Genomic DNA, 14,778 nt, shown 5'->3' on the forward strand with positions numbered 1-14,778 from the left:
ACCATCTTTCCTCCCCTTTTTCAGGAATAGCCCCAATTTTTATTTGAGGGTCCACTTTCCACTATTCTTCATCCATACCTGAAATAGTTTCCCCTTCGCTAGGAACCAGTATATTGCCTTTTTGCTCAAGGGAATTTAGGTTGAAATTTCTGAAAACTGCAACTAAAACCCTGCAATGACTCACTTTATCATATATTCTTTGTCCTCTCTAGTACTTGGCTTTGCTTTTTGTAGACAAGACCAAATGTTAACATTGCTTGGTCATTTGCTGGAACAGATTATTAATTAGATGGGGAAACACCAACCTTATGCTGGTTTTGAGTCTCCACCCCTTGATTTATTTCCATCAGCATTTCACCATTTTTTGCCCTCAGCAACCATTGCAGACTTAACATTAGCCCTTCCTGAAAAGTGGAAGAGGTCACTTTTTGCCTTCCTTTTCTAGCACATTCTTCTGGATGTTTTATTTTCTGTCTTCTTGCCCTAGGAAGGCAAATTTCTTAAACAAAGATTCTGAAATTCAACTTCAGCCCTACAGAATGCTTTTTTTAAAAATTACAGTTAACATATAATATTATATTCATTTCAGAAGTATGACATAATGATTACACATTTATAAGTATATGTACCTTATGAAGCTGACTGATTCTTCACTAGTGCTTCTTGGGAGAGAGAAAGTCATTCCCAATGACTATATACTAAGGCACTGGCTATTACCCCTCAACCACATTATTTAAATCTTCTTTATGAGAAGACCCTTAACCTAGATGGAATAAGCCCAACTCTTCTGTAGACACTTTTGTTTTCTCTTTTTACTTTATTTTGTGAGATTGTACACACCAAAAAGTAGATGGAGTAGGCATGTGATTAGTGTATCATAACAGCCTACTGACCTTCCTACTGAAACAACTAAAAAAAGTTAAGATAAATTATGCAAACACGATTTTTAAAGGGAGCAACAAGGATGTTTCTTGTAACTTTTCAAATGTGGCTCTCATATTTCTTTTAGGCAGTGCTGGATTCCATCTACAGGTTGATCGATAAACACAGCTGAAATAAGGGTTTCTAATTATTTTTAACTAGTTATTTAACTCCCTTAGAACTGCAGGCGAAGAGGTAGAATGAAATGAAGTTATAAACAGATTTAAGCCAGTTTGGTATTGCATAAATCTTAGGTCCTTTCTAGTGGATAACCACAGTAGTCATTAAAAAAAGACCGCAAAGGTTTAGCCACTCCTCCACGACCTTTTACCAGGTATAATGCAAGCAAGTCTCAGACCCACTTCTGCCCACAGACATTCATTTAAAAATTGTTTAAGCTGTATAACATCCTCCTCCATCCACTGGACATGTGGCAGACGTGAGAATATTGCAGAGGGAAGATTCAATGACCATTAGGAAAATGAAAATCCTCCTAATGAACAGTTGGCCATGGACCATTTAAGGTTCAGTCCTTGAGAGTTCTCCCTAAAATTTCAGGGTACAGGACTTGCTAGAGTCTCATCTCCTATTCATATAAGGACAGGAAATATTTCTCAAACACCTTAGCCAATATACATATTTTGAATACTTTTCACCAATGAGATGTCCTTTATAATATACACATATAGGGTTTGTACTGTCTGCAGTTTCAGGATCTACTTGGGCTTTTGGAACATATCCCACACAGATAAGGAAGGACTACTCTATAGTTACCCTTTGACCAAACAATCTCACTTCTGGGACTTGATCCTATGAATTAAAAAATGGCAAATGTACAAAGTTAGTCACTGGAAAACTGTTGCAATAGCAAACCAATGAAAAATACCCAAGGGTCCATCAACATTGAGCTTTTTAAGTAAATCCCGTTTCATCCATCGAATGGCCTGGGGGCCTGGGTAATGGCAGCTTGTGTGTTGCCCAAAGGCATGCACGGCGGGAGAGCAGTGGGTGGGAATGAGTCCCATTTAGTTGCTCTGAGTTTGAGGGACGCTGGGAAGGTTTGGGAGTTCAGCTGGGTGAAGTGGGACCTGTGGTAGAATTGAATAATGCCCCTCATTCTCGCAAAGCTGCCTATGCATATTTAATCCCTGGAGCTGAGAGCATTACCTTCCGTGGTTAAAGGGATTTGGCGGGCGTGAGCAAGGATCTTGAGATGGGAGATTATCCAGGCGGCTGAGTACGATCAAAAGGGCACTTTGAAGAGAGGCGGGAGGAGGGTCAGAGTCCGAGATGGAGGTGTGAGGGTGGACACAGAAGTCTGAGAGACTGACCTAGAGCAGGACAGCCTCTCTTAGTTGAAAAGGCAGGAACAGATTCTCTCCTCAAGCCTCCAGAAAGAACGCAGCTCTGCCAACACTTTGATTTGAATCTCTTAAAACCTATTTTGGACTTCTGGCCTCGAGAACTATAAGAGAATAGATTTGTGTTGTTTTAAGCCACTGAGTCTGTAGTAATTTTTTACGGCAGCAATAGAAAACTGATGCACCATCTAAAGTGAGGAACAGGTCAGGAAGAAGGCTTGGGGGCATGAGGTGGCTGAGGGCTTATCCTGTGGTGGGAGCAGTGAGCAGAAGCTGAATAAAAACACTGACTGAATGGGAGGAAATCAGTTCTTGAGCAGCCCTGGGTAAGGAACAGGTTTAAGAAGATCCATGCCACCAAGTGTCTCAAGAGGGCAAGCCACAGGATGCCTGAAAAACCATCTCTGGAAGGGACAGTGAGGTCTCAGGTGACCATAGCCAGGACATTTCTGGAGCGAAGTGGCAGATGGCAAGAGGCTGTGCAGTGGCTGGTAGTGAGGACCAGACCAGACAGGGCATGTACACATGGTGTCAGGAACACTGGGGTTTGTCTCAACTGTGCCCAGACTCAGCAGGCACCCTGGCCACAATGGCACATGGGCAAGATAACAGTCATGCCCTCGGACGATGGAAATGAAAGGTCCAAAGGTGGGGTGGGAGGAGAATGCCAAGTTGGAAAGAAGGAACTTCTCACGTCTATTTATCAAATGGAAAGTGGATGCTGTAACATTGGGGCAGGCTTGCAGAAAACTCAGCAAGTCCTTCAGTGTCCTATAATGCAACACAGTACTTGGTACTCCTAGTCATTTACAAATCTCCACAGTTAATCAACCTAGCTCTGTGCTGGGCACGTGGAAAGCAAAGATGAGTGAGCCTCTTCTCCAGCCCCAGGAGATCCCGGTCCAGGGGATGGAGAGAGAGTAAGCATGTAACTCCTCCGCTAGACAGGAAGCACCCGGAGGTATGGTGGAGGGAAGGAGAGAGGAAGGGATCGCTTGCCCCTCCCTTCTCTCTGGGGACACGGCAAATCCCTCAGAGGTGAGGGAGGCTGCCACAGCCCTGCCTCTGGGCCCAGGCCTCCCTCCAGCAGGACCACTGCCTCTGCCATCCCCAGGAAGGGACAAGGACACTGGGCTGGATAGGGATGTTGTTTTCTTCTTCTTTTTTTTTTTTAATAGGCAATGCTTCAGAAAAACATTTTGCTGATATGTAACTAAGCCAACATACTAGAATCTAAGAAAGCAGTCAGTTTCATTTTAGACAACTTTTGATTTTCACAGCATTCAAAGAGAATACATTAAAAAAATAAAAGCTTGGTTTCAGATGTGGAAAAGGTGGGGCAGATGAAAATACATGCAGTGCAGAGAAGGCTTCTGTTCCGAGGCCCTATACCCACCCCTGCAGTTAATTCACATTATTACCTGATTTGCTCTACCTTGCAAGAAAGGCAACAAATTCAGCAGCCTTTTGCAAGCCCAATGAAATAATAACCATAGTGATTATTTGAGATACGCTGTCTGCAAAAATGACTTCAGTGATTACTTCCCTGTTTCTGGGCCTCTTTACAACATAATGCTGTAGCTCCACCCGTGAAGAGGTAGAATCCAGAAAAAGTCCAACCATTATTAACATAAGGAGAACAGTTTGTGTAACATCGATGTAAACTGACAGCCAAGGAGAGTGGACTGGAATGCGCATGCATAAACAATGATGATTTCACTGTACTAGTCAATGGGGGGAGTAGATGCCATTGAGTGAGCATGTGTACTGTGTGGTTGTCACATTCAAAATGACTGAATGAGTAGAGCAATGAATGTGCATCAAATTTTGCACTAAGTCTGAACATTCCTCTGCAGAATCTATTCGGATGATTTAGAAGGCTGCAGCTCTGGGCAACTGGTGATTGGCAGCTTCATCACAACAACACATGCACTCATGTATCATGTCTCCTGCAGTTTTTTGGCAAAACATCAAATTGGCAAACCCCGGTGACTCAGCCCCCCTACAGCCCAGATATTTCACTTTGTGACTTCTGGCTTTTCCCAAAACTAAAATCACTTTTGAAAGGGAGATTTCAGACTGTTGATGAAATTCAAGAAAATACGAAGGGGCAGCTAATGACAATTGCGAGAACAATATGAGGTCCCAGGGTGCTGGCTTTGAAGGGGACTGAGGCTTCATTGTCCTATGTACAATGTTTCTTGTATCTTGTGTCTTCTTCAATAAATGTCTCTATTTTTCACATTACATGGGTAGATACTTAGGACAGATCTTATACAAGCCACAAATTACACCAGTAAAAATTATTTCTGGCATTTCCTAAGCTACCTAATAAAGGCTCCAATATTGTTCAAGGTACAGGCAATAGAAGTGCTTATAGAAGCCACTTGTATAGTACAGCTTTTTTGATGTGACCCAGGTTAACTGTGATAAGATACCTCATCAGTGCAGAGAGAAGTGATGCTGCTTGCTCCCTTGTTCTGAAAACGAGTAAAATAATCTTTTCTACCTTTAATGTAGGAAATGGGTCTTCATGCATTTGATGCTCAACAGGTATAAAGGTAATAACTGAACAAAACTAGTTATTCAATATGTATTGGGGATCCCCCTGCACGTCCTCCCACTAAGTCTGTGTAGCATCCAAAGTGTTACCTCTCAAAGTGTGGATCTACAACACTTTGAGAGGTAACGTCACAACCTAATATCCTTTGAAAATATCCCTTCCTGCTTAAATTAAGTTGACCAAATTCTGTTGTCTTCCACCGAGAACACTTACAGATACAAGGTCCAAGGACAGTATTCTGCAGCATTCAGTCCATGTATGTGCCTTCACTGCATTCATGTCACAAGTCATTTCCTAGTGCACTTAAGGGATAAGCTACATAATATTATACTATACTGGTGTCATATTGATTTTGTGTTTTGAGGAGACCATAGTGTGGGGAGAGAGGATTAACCCCAGTAAACTGGCATAGCGTTCCCAAGATATGCCTAGAATTGGTGATGGGCTGAGTCATTCCCTGAGGCTCTGGGGTGTCAACCTTGACCTTCTGAAACCGGAAACAGGTAGGAATTGGAAGCCGGTGGCAGAGACCTGAGGATGCTGAGGGTGGCTTAGAAGTTTAAACCAGGAAAGTTTGATTATTTTGTTTTATTGGATTTAAATTCTAACTGGGGATCTTCAACATTTTCCAAGAGGGAAAGACATACAAAATACCATTCAGGGGCAAAACAATGACACAAATAAGCTGGTCCAACAGCCAGGAATCCAAAGTGAAGATTCGATGTAGGTTATGCTTGCCTTGGCCTTGTAGAAATGTCTTAACATAAAAATATATATTCTTAAATATAACTTTTCTTCCCAGCCTCTTTTAAGAGTTTTTTTTTTTTTTTTTTTTTTTTTTTGTTAAAAGGTTACACTCCTTTAATGGGCTTTGGGGAAACAAGAAAAAGGATTTAGTGTTCTGGGACTACTACTTCAAAGAAGAACAGGGAATTTTGAGGAGCCAGGCCTAGAAGGCACCATGGGAATCACGGAACAATCCCTTAGGGTGGATGTAAAAAGACAGAGGCGGGGAGGCCGGGTCTGCAGCTGTGACTGCCACCCCCCATATAGGGACTCTCTCCCGTGCTCTGGCCCAGTCAAACTACAAGACCCATTGTACTGAACCTGCACAAGGAATGTCTTTATCTTGTATCACTGAATACCTACTAGGCGTGCTTCTTTATGAAAGTAAATATACTTTCTTCTAAAGCATTGGAAGGTAATTTAACATACCAAGAAGGTACTTTTGCTTCTAATGTCTCAGAAGACCCAATTTGCTTCAAATGACAAAATGTACCAACAGTGGCTCACAACGGCATTAATACCTCCGTTATTAGGATTAGTCAAACAACTTCTAAAGAGCCCGTTCTCATCGCAACTGACCTTGCAAAGCCTCTTCTCCCTCCTAGATTATTGATGGCGAGCTCTGTAAGGAGAACCCTTCCCTATGTCTGCTGCATCGGGTTCCAATTACTGTTGCTGCCCCAACCCCAGGTTTTGACATTATTACAACTCAACAGGGTTGAGGTTTCTTGAGAACTTCTCTCAACAAGAAACCTTATTCACTGTGGGAAGCTTAATAATATTAACATTGTGCTCTCAGAGAGCACTTTCCATCTCCCGGTTGCATAATGCTGCCCATCAGGATACTCACTTGATGAAGACGATGTGGCTTTTAAAACCCATTAGCTTTCTGAGAGCACCCCTTCTTCCTTCCTTGGACCCAGATCATTTTCATGCCATTTTCTTCTGGGAATGGCCCCAGTAACAATTAGGCCCATTAAGACGAGTGTTCTCTAAGTCCACCTTGATCTCAGGTCCAGCTCTTTACTGAAATCTCAATTTAAGCTTTTCTCAGATATAATTTCTAACAAATTTTAGGTAGAAAGATACCTCATTCAGACATTCAGTCACACACATTAGAATATATTAGAAAAGACTGAGAGGTTATTTTTTCCTTCTTATACAGAAGTTAAAGCTATGTTCTTAGGACAGTTTATGAATATTGTAATGAAGGAAATAGGTTATTTTTAAAGATTTTAGCTAAAATCTTTATAAAATCTGAATTAAATATTTTGCTGTGGCTTTCAAATGTCTTTCATATATTTATATATTATTCCACTACTGTGTAGAGAGGTCATACTGTCATGCTAAATAAGTGAATGATACATATTAAACAGATAGGAAGGTGTTCTATTGCTCTTGGAAAATGAACTACACCCAACTCATGTTATGGTGACTCTCTCATATGTAAAGAATTCTAAGATTCTTTTTTTTAAAGATTTCCAACTTTTTATTTTAATGCCCAAGAGTAGTCTTAAAAAAAACTATCCTCTATAAGTGTCTCTTCATAAAATAATTTTTAGCATCAAAATTGAATGGAGGTCATACTTGTAGATAATAAAATGGAATAGATTTTGTTTTATATATTTTTTTAAAAACCCTGATTATAATACTCTTTTCTTGTCTTGCTGAGGACAGGAGAAACTTTTATCACAGCCCAGTAGGGCTGTTGTTTTGAAACCTCAGGAGACCTGTTTTGTGAGGTCCCTGCTGGTTCTGGCATTCTAGGGTTAAAATAGGGATTTCTAGGATCTATCTGAATGAGATACTCTGCAAAATAGCCCACTCTCAGGACCTCTAAAACGATCCTTCTCGGGCACCATGAGTGCCAATGTTGCTCCTCCCCTCAGGCCAACTCTGATTTTTCCAAATTTATCTCTCCTTCTCACTCTGCCTCCCAATCTTCTACATCATCCAACTGCACAGACGCACATTCACAATTCACCAGAATCATGCAGGAAAATCAAAGAATTCTTTTTTAAGGATTTCATGCTAGATTGTTAGTGGCTTAATAAGTTATACCTTGATTTGCATATTTAAAATCATGAAAACACTCTTCAGTCAAAGGATTGCATCTTTAGTAGCCATTTCCCACATAGTCAGGAAATCTAAATTTTTTAAGTTCGGTGGGTAGTGTCAATTGCCTACAGTTCAAGTCTTCTTCAGAAGTGAAGATGAAGCCTGCTACTAAAAAGATGTCCGTACCCTCAGATCCTTTGGACTCCACCTTTAAAATACACTTGACTAGAGAAGCACTAAACTCTAGGAATTGGGGAGGTGGGCGCAAGAAGGCAACTAGACGCAGAGACCCTATGGGACTGGGCAGAATGACAGAGAGGTGAGATGCCGAGCTGGCCTGGCCCCACCCCTCGCGCCAGCCCCTTTTCAAAAAGCATAGGAACACCTTGGGCAGGTGCAGTGCCCCGTCAGCCTTAGCCACGGCCTGCAGAATGGTTAACAGTAGGATGATAGACTTGGTCCCGTTTGAGATTCCCACTGAGAGTGACAAAACCTTGCTGGCATGGGAGCTGAACCGTGGACCCACGGTGGAGGCCTTGCACGCGAGCCAGGTTAGGGTGGAAGGAGGGATGAAGAACCCCCTACTTCAGTCCAGACATTTTCCAATGATCCCTCTTCTATTCCAGCTTCACAAGTGCCTGTTTCCCTTTTAATTTATCAAGGTGTATACCTAATTTAGAACTATTTTTCCCAAGGGAGGCAATGGTATCCTCTTGATTTCACTTAGGGTTCTTAAAGTACCAGTTTTAAAAAATAAAAAAGGCTTCCCGTTGTTTCTAGGAAGTACAGTTTTTTTGTAACCAAGCATCATGGGGGCCTGTGTCACTGTGTATACACATACACAAAGATTTTTGTGGAAGAAAATAGGTTTTTATTAACAATTCCCAGTTTGAGAGCGCTGGGAGCATTGTTGCTCTGAACCCTTTTCTGCAAGACACAGAACCTCCTTTGCTCCCAAAAAGATTGCCAACCAAAACCATGCCCAGAAGTTCCCCTTTATCTCTTCTCTGTTCTTCTGGAGCTTAAGCCAGCAATGCAGACAGGTCTCCATCCTCTCTGGGGTGTGCAGTTGTGGGTTTCAGAGTCACCATCATCTCGCAGCAGCCTTCTCTCTCTTAGAGTCTGGGTTTTGCTGCCAGGTCACTCCAGAGAGTGGTACAGGGGAAGCTCCATTCGTGAGGATCTTTCCAGCTCATGCCCCCATGTGCTGCTCTCAGTCTCGGTACACCGCTCTCAGGGCGACAGGGGAAGCAGTCCAGGATCTAGGAGCTGTGCTTCACTGGGTCACAGAGTCCCCAAGGCTGGAACCCAGCAAGGCACACATCCCAGCGTGGGACCCTGCCTCCAGGGGCCCGGCTTCCAGCAGTGCAGGGCCTGCGCGCCAGGTGGGCCCAGGTCTCAAGAGTGCACCCAGAAGCAAGAGCCCAAGAAGCCAAGAAGCCAAAAGAGCAAGAGACCCTGAGCGAAGCGTGCAATTTTCTGCCTGTCTTCTGTTTAAAAGTCCTCTCCCAGAATCCTATGTATGTGGGCGGGGCGGGGGGCGGTGTCAGGTTTTTACCAACATGCATCAGTGTCCACCATTTTTGTCAGTTCTCCACTGTCTTTGACCTTCTTCTGGCTGCCATTTTGCTCAAAGGGGCAGAGGTTTCCCAGCTGGCACAGGTGTGCAGCCTGTTTGACCAGGGAGGGATGTGCGGCCCCCGCAGCTCCCGCGGGTTCTGCACAAGCTCCACTCCCAGCTATGGTACTGGCAGCTCAGCTGTTCGCACAACCACATGACCTATGTTTATAGTTTGGGTCCAGGGCGTCAGAAGGCCGGTTTGGATTTCAATGGCCTCCGGCGCTTTCTGCAACCAGCGCTCTCGGTAACTCCCTCCCTTCTAAACAAGGGCTGACTCTGGTGAATTGGGGCTCCCCTGGGCTGGGGGCTCCCTTGCCTTCCAGCAACTTCTGGCCAGATCTACCCCATTACATTTTGTTATAACTGAATATGCAAATAAACAAGCTTCAGGGTTGCAAAGTGACCCCACCTTAGCCAACAGAATTTGAGATTATCATGTGTGATCTTTTTCCAGAGGTCTAGCCAATGGCAATTCCCTGGACCATAATTTTGCTACATGCAATCAGCCAAAATCCCACACCATAGCTGATTAGCACTGAAAATGTACAGCATGGTTTACCTATTTTGCACTCCTTCTTATGGGTGGCGACCCCCTCCCCCAAGTTCCCCTTAGGGTGAGAATCTTTACAAACCTTATGAGGATACCGTTCCTGGTGCCAAAGGCAATGGGGGGAGAGCCCTCCTAGGCACCAAACTCAAATCATATGGAAGGGACCTCTCAGTCTAAATGTATGAACCAAGATCACTGGATGAGGGTCCCCTACCTAAATCAAAATAGAAGTAAAATCTCCAAAGCCTCAACGGAAAGCGTGAGAGGTCTTAGATCTGAGAGACTTTCCTGAGATCCTCAAGTGCCACGGGGAAGACAACTGGAGCACAAGGGGTTGTTCAGGTGCCAGATGAGTTGGCTCCAGGATGGTGTCAGGAGATTAGGTGGTCACTTCAGAGCCCCATGTTGGTGCCCTGCAATGTCAACAGATGCTCATTGCCAATTCAAAGCCGACAAGAATCTCTAATTTGGGATATGGTGAAGGAGAAAACTTTATTCTTTGGTGCAAACAGCTCAAAGATAATGCAGCATGGTTATAAAAAACATCATGGCCAGGAGGCTGCCTGTGGAGCAGGTCTCTCTTAAACTAAGCAGCTCGGCCTCTTTGATGGTCGGCTGTGCTCTGCCCCCGTGGTGCTGGTCTGCACGGCTCCATGGCAGCCTGCCCCTCTCACGCGGTCTGTTCTGCCGCCCTGCCCTGGTGGTGAGACGTGTTTGTATCTCACCTCCAGCCAGGGAAATGCAGTCTTCAGTCTTCAGTGGAAAATGTGCTCTAAGATTCTTTTGGAAAGAGGTATTTTTAAAATGTTAGCTGAGGAAATCAAAGACAAATAAAAAACTTGATGAAGGAGCTCCTTCTCCATCCCATGATGTAATGCTTTTCCTTTTCTGCCTAGGATTTTCTTGCCTTTTTGGTGCATTCTGCTTCTATACCATAGCAGAAAAAGTACCAACATGAGAATCACACAATTTTATTCTCAACAGACCATATATGTGATTTGAGTAAGTTATGTAATCTTTTTCAGTCTAGGTTTTCCCACCAGGGGAATTGGGCTGATCATGCCCACTTCATAGTTTCATTATAACATGGCAGAATATTTAAAGCATGCATTAATAGGTAGCTACATTTATTATACTCAGCGCTTAAAGTAGTGTACTTGTTGAAAAGTGTTCCTAGACTTGAAGTGTAGACCTGTAGGCATTCTATAATTCTATGTCCATATAGTAATTTTGTTGCTATATAGCTTAAACTACGTCCAAAATATTTCGTTTCCACTAGTATCACTAACTCACAGATTACTTACAGGTTGCATCCAAACATACAGATCAATAAAAATTATACACCGAAAGCTTCTTTGGTACATTCACACAGAAAATTTAATACAAGTTGTGGTTAAGTTTCTAGGATAGGATATATAAAACTGTCATTCATAAAATAGCTCAATCATATTAATTTGTTTATATGGACCAAATCCCTTATCTTGAGAGCCATATGTTATTTTGAGCATGAGTTCCTTTGAGTCTTAGCTAAACCCTTCTGACTACTTAGTTTCTGTGGATTTTTTTATCTTTTTTGAAACTGAGTGCCATGAAAGCTGGAGAGAAATTTTTAGGAGAGAATGGAGAAGAAAGAGAAAATTTCAACAATGCTCTGAGAGAAAGAAATGTGGAGACCTTTTAAGAGTTTCTGAGCGAAAGCAACATTAATTAAAAAAGGAATTAAATTGTACACCTCTGTTTATGTTCATAGCAGCATTGTTTGCAATAGCCAAAAGGTGGAAGCTATCAAATATTCACTGGAATATGAATTAAAAATCAAAATGTGGTATATATATACAATGAAATATTATTAAACCTTCCAAAGCAAGGACATTCTGACACATCTATAATATTGATTAACCTTGCAGATACGATATCAAGTGAAATAAGTTACTGAAAGATAAATACTGTACAATTCTACTTATATGAGGTACCTAGAGTAATCAAATTCGTAGAGACAAAAAGTAGAATGGTGGGCTGAGAGACGAAGGTTGGAGAGGTGTTGTTTCATGGGTGCAACGTTTCAGTTTACAAGAAGAAAAGTTCAGGAGAGTGGTTGCGCCGCAATTTGAATGTGCTTAACACTGCTGTACTGTAAATGAAAAAATGGTTAAGATGGTAAATTTGATGTTATGTGTATTTTACCACAATTTTTTCAAAGTGAAAGAAATGGATTATGATATTAAAAAAAAAAAAACCTTAGGTGTGGGAACAATGTTTTTTGTTTTGTTTTGTGCTTAACATTAGCTCCTCTGGAGTTCTAAGGACACATGTAACACTAAACAGCAAGACAAGAGCCAGATGACTTGACACTTCTGTTCAGAAGTGTCCTGGGATATTATACAAATGGGTTTTTTATTTCAGTTGTTAGCACTCTTTGAGTCTCCTGGGAAACATTAAATGTTGTTCCCTTGGCTTGGTCATGGGATTTACTCTTTTAAGTCTCTCTAGTGGGTAATTCTATTATTCAACAAGCCCTGCAGCATTCACTCAGCTTGAATCAGCTGTTTAATGTTTTGCTTTTCAGTGTTAGTGGACAGCAAAGAACCTCCAAGCATTTAAGAAAATATTCTAAATTAAAAGAAAGAAGTAAAATGAATAAGTAGGAAAAAAAATACAGCATAGTGATAAGATAGAGGAAAGAAAAAATTTTAAAAAAAACTAACATTAATATCATAAAGAGAGAAGGAAAGATATCACATCCTTGAAAATGGAATATTCAGAGAAATATATCTTAGAATAATACAGAAAAGGTAATTTCATAAATTTTAAAAATTCAATAAAAATTTAGAAAATAAGATTGAAAAAAATCTCACAGAAATTAGGGCAAATCTCACAGTAGGACAAAAAAAAATTCACAGAAAGAGAAATAGATGGGAAATAGCAAGAAAATAAGATAACCAGAAGACACCCAGATATTTGGACTTCTAAAAAAATGGGGAAAGAAAAATTCAAAGGAGGAAATAACAAGAAAATTTTTTAGGACAGTATAAGTTGGCAGATAAAAGGACCCACCAAGTGGCTAGCATAATATGTAAAAGTAGAGCGAAACTACAGAAAACATAGCTTCAAAAAGAGAAAATATCAAAATGATTTCTATTAAATAAAGAGAAATGATTTTTAAATTAGAAGAGACTTCTCACCAGCAATACTGGAAGACAGAAGATGATAGATTAACCTCTTCAAAATTATGAAAGAAGTTTATCACCAAACTAAAATTTTATACCCAGAACAACTATCTATGAAGTGTTCAGATGGAATAGCAAGCTCTCAAAAAGGTTGCCTGCAATGTTTTCAATTTAAAGAAGCTAAAAGAGGATTTGCCACATCATATCAAGAGATTAAAGAGACAAAGAAGACTTGGAATCCAGGATGTAAGAGATTCATGACAAGAGACGAGTTGAAGGTAACCACCAAAATCATAGTGAAAGGAGATTTTAAGGCAACACCTTGCTGTAGGAACAAGAAAAACCCATCCAGACCAAAGCATGTCAGAAAGCCCTGTGAGAGACTTAGTCAAGAAGATAAAATCGATAGAACGTCTAGTGTTTGAACATACTGAGAGGAGATTTAAATAACTAAAGGAGGTTAAATAAGTAATAAGAACATAAAAAAGTTAGCAAACAAAAAAGTAAGATAATTGTTAATTCCAGTGAAGATAAAACATATAGAAGAGCAAAAATGATCACTGTATATTAAAATATTCAGCTTTCAAGAGCATATATATCATCACACTAATGTAAAATGACAAACTAACATTTTAGGAAACATGTTTGTGTGTGTGATAGAAGGTAAAAAAGAGCTTATACTTCAGTTTTTAACAGAGGACTAAAATGGGAAAATTAGAAAATAAAATAAATAAGAGTATTATTTGAGATAAATATTATAACAACTAGATTAAAAATTAGAAGTCATTGCCTTTGTGGGGTGGAAAATAGTGATTGTGTATATATAATTTTTTAAAGTATTTAAAACTTTATTTTTAAAAGATTTTATTTATAAAACTGTTTAAAACATGTACAACTTTGATAAAAGTAATGATAGAATTTTTAAAAATATTAGGCCCTGGCCAAACAGCTCAGTTAGTTGTGAGTTCAATTCCCAGTCAGCGCACTACAAGAATCAATCAACGTATGCATAAGTAGATTTATGAACAACAAACCTCTCTCTCTCTCTCCCCCCTCCTTCCACTTCCTCTCTCTAAAATCAATACATAGTAATACTAGAATATTTATATTAGAATACACTGTTGACCTCTGCCAAAATGATAGTCCTCTTATAGTAATTAACATGTTCTTAACTTCCCATTACAGAAAACAAATATCTCCATCAACTTCTGGAGTCAGCGGCTTCTAAACTGACTTCTAAGTCCTGTGTCTCTCCTCTAGCAAATTTTCTTTATATAAGAAGACAGGAAATAGTAAACATGGGTAAATTAAAATAGAAGTAATATGATAACTTGTATATACTGATGGTAACAACACAGTGCCAGCTGAAATTTCCTGAGAAATTTAAATGTTCAAGAACAAACATCACACATCCTATCCTGACAAATAGAAAATTCAGTCAACACTTCTCAATCAGCACTCCTAAATCAACACTCTTAGTGTTAAATTTCTATAACAAACTTTTCCATTGCATAGGAAAGGAGAGAGGAAAAAGAAAGAAGAGCTAAGCCTTGAGCTGTGAACAGTAATCAGTTTTATAACTCCATGAATTGATATTTACAAGTGCGGAGAATTAGAGCCAGGAGAAGCCTGAAACTCTACCTAGTATAAAGCACTGAGAATTTTTAGCTCTGATGTATGGAAGAATTAAAACCCAAAGTAATTAGTTGACTGACCTGCACTGATTTGGTAAAAGACTAATTTTAAAATAA

Source organism: Pteronotus mesoamericanus, unplaced genomic scaffold (genome assembly GCF_021234165.1).
Source record: "Pteronotus mesoamericanus isolate MK-2021 breed Mesoamerican mustached bat unplaced genomic scaffold, CSHL_Meso_final scaffold_174, whole genome shotgun sequence".
Lineage (NCBI taxonomy): Eukaryota > Metazoa > Chordata > Mammalia > Chiroptera > Mormoopidae > Pteronotus > Pteronotus mesoamericanus.